This window comes from Diaphorina citri, unplaced genomic scaffold (assembly GCF_000475195.1).
Source record: "Diaphorina citri unplaced genomic scaffold, Diaci psyllid genome assembly version 1.1 scaffold552, whole genome shotgun sequence".
Lineage (NCBI taxonomy): Eukaryota > Metazoa > Arthropoda > Insecta > Hemiptera > Psyllidae > Diaphorina > Diaphorina citri.
Window position 1 is genome coordinate 99,585 of NW_007377986.1, and position 6,000 is coordinate 105,584.

The following is a 6,000-nucleotide window of genomic DNA, read 5'->3' on the forward strand; positions in this document are numbered from 1 at the left end:
ACAGTCTTTCTAATTCACCTCCCTTCTCCTCCTCCTCTTCTCCCCCCTCCTTTCCCTCCTCCTTACCCTTTTCTTTCGCCTCTTCTCCTTCAACCCCCCCTCTCCTCCTCAACTTCAAGGAGTTCATTTCACAAGACAACAGAATTGAACAGAATAAATTATCGAAAAAAAAGAAGAAGGAAGCTCCACGAATAAAATTTCCCAACATTTTCCTGAATTATTCATTGAGATTTTCGGTAGAGGAGGGGCGGTTATGAGGGAGGGAAGGTAGTTAAGGGTGGGGATTTTAAAAGGAGGGGGAGAAATTTGGAGGGGGAAGGTCGATGAGTTTGGTAGAGGGGTTAAAGGTTTGATTTTACACGGGCGAGAGACTCTGCGTACCAAGATCAAATATCTACTATACATAATTATGTACTATGTATTCAGTATACAGGGTGTTCAACCTAAAAGTGCCCCATGGGAAATTAACCCTTAAAATCAGTTTTTTTGCCTTAAAAAAATCCCAGTAGATTTTTCGCATCCACTAAGCAGAAAAGTGTATTGGGTACGTTTATGGGGCAAAAAACTGATTTCACGGGTTAATTTCCTATAGGGTGCTTTTAGGTCACCCTGTATGTATATTATTAATCTATTAATATACCCACCCACCTTTACCTGTCGATGCGATGTTACCCTTCTACACATTGAGTAATAAAAGCAGAGTATGTAGGTGTCAGCGAATCGTCGCTTAACAAACGACAGAGACCAACAATTTTATTTTTAATTTGTTTTGGTGGATTTTTCATTTTTCAAAGGAAAAGATCTTCCTATTCTTGAATAATTGGATATTATAGGCATACTTTTTTTAAGAGGCTTGATACAGGGAGCTATAACCGTAACCGATAAGGTCTTATCTCGCCGAAACCCGAAAACGAAGAGAGAAGGAAAAGGGGGGAAAAACCTTATCCGTTCGGGGATAAAATCCGCCCCAGGCGGGAATTGAACCCGCGACCTAGCGCTTACAAAGCAGACGCGCTATCCTCCAAACTAACCAGGCTGACTCAGAAGTCAGAACACAGAAATAATTATTTGGAGCAAAGTAATAGTAAGGTAATAACTTGAAGGACAAAAGAAAAGGATGGAAAATTTTAATAAGAAGAATGGCCGATAGGCTCTGTTGTTTCCTAAGCGCCTAAACACTATTACCAATATACTGGGTAGGTGTCACCAAACACCTTCTAACTCCCACGCTATAATGTTATACCAAGATCAAATATCTACTATACATAATTATGTACTATGTATACAGTATACAGGGTGTTCAACCTTAAAGTGCCCCATAGGAAATTAACCCTTAAAATCAGGTTTTTTGCCTTAAAAAAAAATCCCAGTAGATTTTTCGGATCCACTAAGCAGAAAAGTGTACTGGGGGCGTTTATGGGGCAAAAAACTGATTTCACGGGTTAATTTCCTATGGGGTGCTTTTAGGTCACCCTGTATGTATATATTATTAATCTATTAATACCCACCCACCTTTACCTGTCGATGCGATGTTGCCGCTCATACCCTTCTACACATTGAGTAATAAAAGCAGAGTATGTAGGTGTCACAAATCGTCGCTTAACAAAAGACAGAGACCAACAATTTTATTTTTAATTTGTTTTGGTGGATTTTTCAAAGGAAAAGATCGTCCTATTCTTGAATAATTGGATATTATGGGCATACTTTTTTTAAGAGGCTTGATACAGGGAACTATAACCGTAACCGATAAGGTCTTATCTCGCCGAAACCCGAAAACGGAGAGAGAAGGAAAAGAGGGAAAAACCTTATCCGTTCAGGGATAAAATCCGCCCCAGGCGGGAATCGAATCCGCGACCTAGCGCTTACAAAGCAGACGCGCTACCCTCCAAGCTAACTAGGCTGGCTCAGAAGTCAGAACACAGAAATAATTATTTGAAGCAAAGTAATAGTAATGTAATGACTTGAAGGACAAAAGAAAAGGATGGAAAATTTAACAAGAAGAATGGTCGATAGGCCCTGTTGTTTCCTAAGCGCCTAAACACTATTACCAATATACTGGGTAGGTGTCACCAAACACCTTCTAACTCCCACGCTATAATGATATTCTTTTGAGACAAAAAAAAAAAAAAGAAATCCAAGGGTACTGGTAATACTGGTATTATTTTCCAATTACAAAATAATTTGCCCTTCATTTGCGCTCGAATGAGTTTTTCCCTTGAAATATCTGAAAAGATCCTTTTTTATTCCTTTTTATTTTTTTATTTATTTTATTTTATTCAGGTATCTACCTATAAATAACTAAAGGTAGGTTGTTATTTTTTTTTTTTAACTTTCTTTTAATTTCCATTTCATTTAATTTGATAAAAAAAAGGGCTAATGATAATTTATTGATAGTCCATGATTATGGACTATGGAGTACAGGAAGGTAGGTATTTGACCCACTGGTCTACTTTTTTTTATTCAACGAATAAAGCGAATTCCAAGTTAACTCGAAGATTTTTGGATTTTAACTTTTTGATGTTTTAAGCCCGGAGGAGGCTTGAGGATCTCTAGTAGCTCTTTTGTTTAGAGAGCTCGACAAATCTACAGTTAGATAAATAATTGAATCACTATAGTTCTACTTTGTAATATTAACATTGTTTTATTATCATGTTTTATTTCATCAATTCCGTCCTAATCGGGGGTTCCTTGAAGTTATTAGGTACTTCACAAACAGGGCCGGATTACCCATAAGGCAGAATGGCAGACTGCCACGGGCCCCGCGCTTTTGGGGGCCCCGCGCTTTGAGAGTGACAGACGACACCGAAGCGAATACAATAGCCCGTCCCTTATACCTTTTTATTACTATTGTAATAATAAAGGAAGGACGGACTAAAAAGGGGGAAAGAAAAATGCATCATTAAAACACAGAACAGATAGGTACCTACTAGGTAAGCTATTAGGATTAGGTGTTTTTCTCCTGTTGATAGTATTGATCTTTTTGACTTGTCATTCCTGTTTGTATGAACGCCGTTTGAATATTTGAGTATGCAATGTGCAACAGATGATAAGTTAGTGGAGATGACGCATTTCTTGTTTTAGGCACTTATGTAGGAAGGAATAGGTTAGGTTGTCTTTTATAATGGTTTTTGATTTTTATTAGGCAGGTATCTATTTCATTTTCAGAACAGTGAAATTTGGTACACATTTTCAACAGAGAAAATGGTTCCTCATTAGTTGAACCCTATTGGATAATTTAGGGCAGGGTTGTCCAACCTTAGGGCACCCGAGGGCCGCAAGAGACCAAGGTAGAGAGTTGGCGGGCCGCAAAAACTCAACTCAAGGGGGGGGGTGGCCTGGTGTAATGTAATTATAATATAATTTTATTTTATTATGAGAACTTACCACATGATGACATTAGTGCGATTTCTGTGGACACTCTGCATCTGACACAAGTGCGTGCATGAATATCGACATTCACGTCTTCGGTACACAAACGTAGAAGGTGTGATTTTCATTCATTTTTTTAGGCGGGCCTTCGCGGGCCGCAAAAATGAGCTCATTGCGTTTGATAGTATCTAGAATTAGAAACTAACTATGAAATTTGTAAGGTAAACTGGGATAATTTTTATAGATTTGAAAATTTTCATGCATTAATTATTTTATTTAGTACCTATATTTACTGTTATTTCTCATTTTCGTTCATTTTTTTTTTTTTTTTTAGGCGGGCCTTCGCGGGCCGCAAAAATGAGCCCGCAGGGCGTTTTTTTTTTTTTTAGGCGGGCCTTCGCGGGCCGCAAAAATGAGCTCGCAGGCCGCGGGGACAAGCCTGATTTAGGGGACCTCTCAGAGGCCTTAATTTTCTAGAGTTCAATGTCACCATTTTATTACTTACCCGTGCGGAAACAATAAATCCCATTATTAAAGGTTTTTTCTTCTTTATTTAGGTTTATGAAGGTATTTATTCAATTTGAAAAATAATAAGGAAAGGAAGGAATTTTAATTGTGTTGAGCATAAATGCTTGTCACAAATGTCGTCACCTGCATAATAAACTACGCTAAATTTTATGACTTGACTTGGACTCGAACCACCAACCTCCAGATCCAGAGTCCACCGCGCTAACCACTGCACCACTGAGGTTGGTTTTGAAAATAATAATAATAAAATAAAAGATGAACTTTTAGATAATAATGATATACCTATTATTTATGTCCAACAGGTTCAAGACCAATTGACCAACATGTCCACATCCATCCCCATTCCTCTCCAAGAACCTGTCCGGAAACTACTGGAGGAGGATGTGAAGGAGAGAGTCTCCACCAGTGTTCTAGTACAGTACTCTTATTTCAAGTAAGTAAAAATCTGGTATGAACATCACACGACTTTCCTTATCCTATTGAATGATGCTTATTTTGAGTGTTCTTGTTCTTATACCCTAACTTTTACAATATCTCTAACCGTTTAGTCTGTATAGCTGAAAACCGCCAAAAAGCGGTAAAATGCCGCCAACCGTTGCACCGATCTTAACCAAAAGTTTCGTGTCGCATCCTTGTCACATTTGTCATCTGCATGCCAAATTTCAAGTCTCTAGCTCTTACCGTTCTCGAGATATTTTGTTTACAGACAGACAGACAAAGATACATACCAAATTTCAAGTCTCTAGCTCTTACCGTTTCGAGATATTTTGTGTGTCGCATTCTTGTCACATTTGAAAGATACATACCAAATTTCAAGTCTCTAGCTCTTACCGTTCTCGAGATATTTTGTTTACAGACAGGAGACACGGACCAATGGCTGAAACTCTGGATTTAGGCTCTAGGGACCTCAAAACGTGTTTTGAGGTCCCTAAAAACTGACGAAAATTTGACCCGATTACATTACTTTCCTTCCTATAGGATAAGGAAAGTAAAAATCTTTATTTATTATTATTTAAAAAGGTTCTACAGAAGGAAATGTAACTGCTGAGGGCTTTATCGTCAAGAAATCCAAGAGAGAAAGACAAAGGAAATTGAAGAGAGGACAGGATAGCAGAAAGCCAACTGTTCCGAGAACGAACCTTGAGGTAAAGGGACTTTATAAATGTATCCTAATTCGACAGTCTAAATAAAACACTACACTACCTATTTAGGTTAAAGATCGCGCTGGGTCGGAATCGAACCCGCGACCTTCCAAGCTAACCAGGCCGTTACTATCATTGTTTTTTAAGAGACCCAGTATTTATCATTTAGTTCTCAATTTATAAACTTCTCTAACAAAAAGAAAAATTAGGTAGGTAGGTGTACCTATACAACAATAAAAAATTGAAAAGGAAAGCAAAAAATAAAAGAAAGAATTTAACCCCGAAAAATTTGAATAATTAAATTTGCTCTAACGACTTTTTCCTCTAAACCCTTTCTCTCTCCCTCTCTCTTTCTTTCTCTCTCTTTCGTTTTTACCACCCCTCTACTTCTTCTCCTTCTCTCTATTCTCTCTCTTCCTCTTTCCCTTCTTAGTTTCCGAACACTTTTCACAGTTTTTTGATTCACATTTTCTTCTCTTCTTTCTCTCCCTCTTCTCTCTCTCTCTCTCTCTCTCTTCTCTCTCTCTCTCTCTCTCTGTCTTCTCTCTCACTTCTCTTCCCTTCATCTCCCCTCTTTTTCTCTCTCCTCTATTTCAAAGATACACGATCTTTAATCCCTCAATCCTTCATCTCTTTCTCTCCCTCTTCCTCCTTCTCTTTCTCTCTCACCCTCTCTCTCCCTCCCTCCCCTCCCTTTCTCTTCCCCCCCCTCTCCCTTGGGTATTATTCTCCTTTGTAATGCTTTTTCTATTGAGATCCCAATCTTTCTCTTTTTAGTTTTTTAATTAAATTTTTCTCTCTCTTTATTTTTCATTCCCAGAACAAAGCCTGTTGCAATGTTGCCTATTTGTACAGGGTGGCGACGTGGTATTCCTATTGTTATGCTTAAATTACAGGGTGAGCCCTTCGCGCCCGAGTGGGTATAATAGTAGACTTGCACACTGGAGGTCTCGAGTTCAAT

General features: G+C 38.4%; 1 protein-coding gene across 1 annotated transcript in view; it reads left to right on the forward strand.

Moving 5' to 3' along the window:
• Positions 1-6,000, forward strand: part of LOC103509994 (proton-coupled amino acid transporter-like protein CG1139) — an 88,952-nt gene that overhangs the window by 27,039 nt on the left and 55,913 nt on the right. The gene's annotated exons all lie outside the window — the stretch shown is intronic.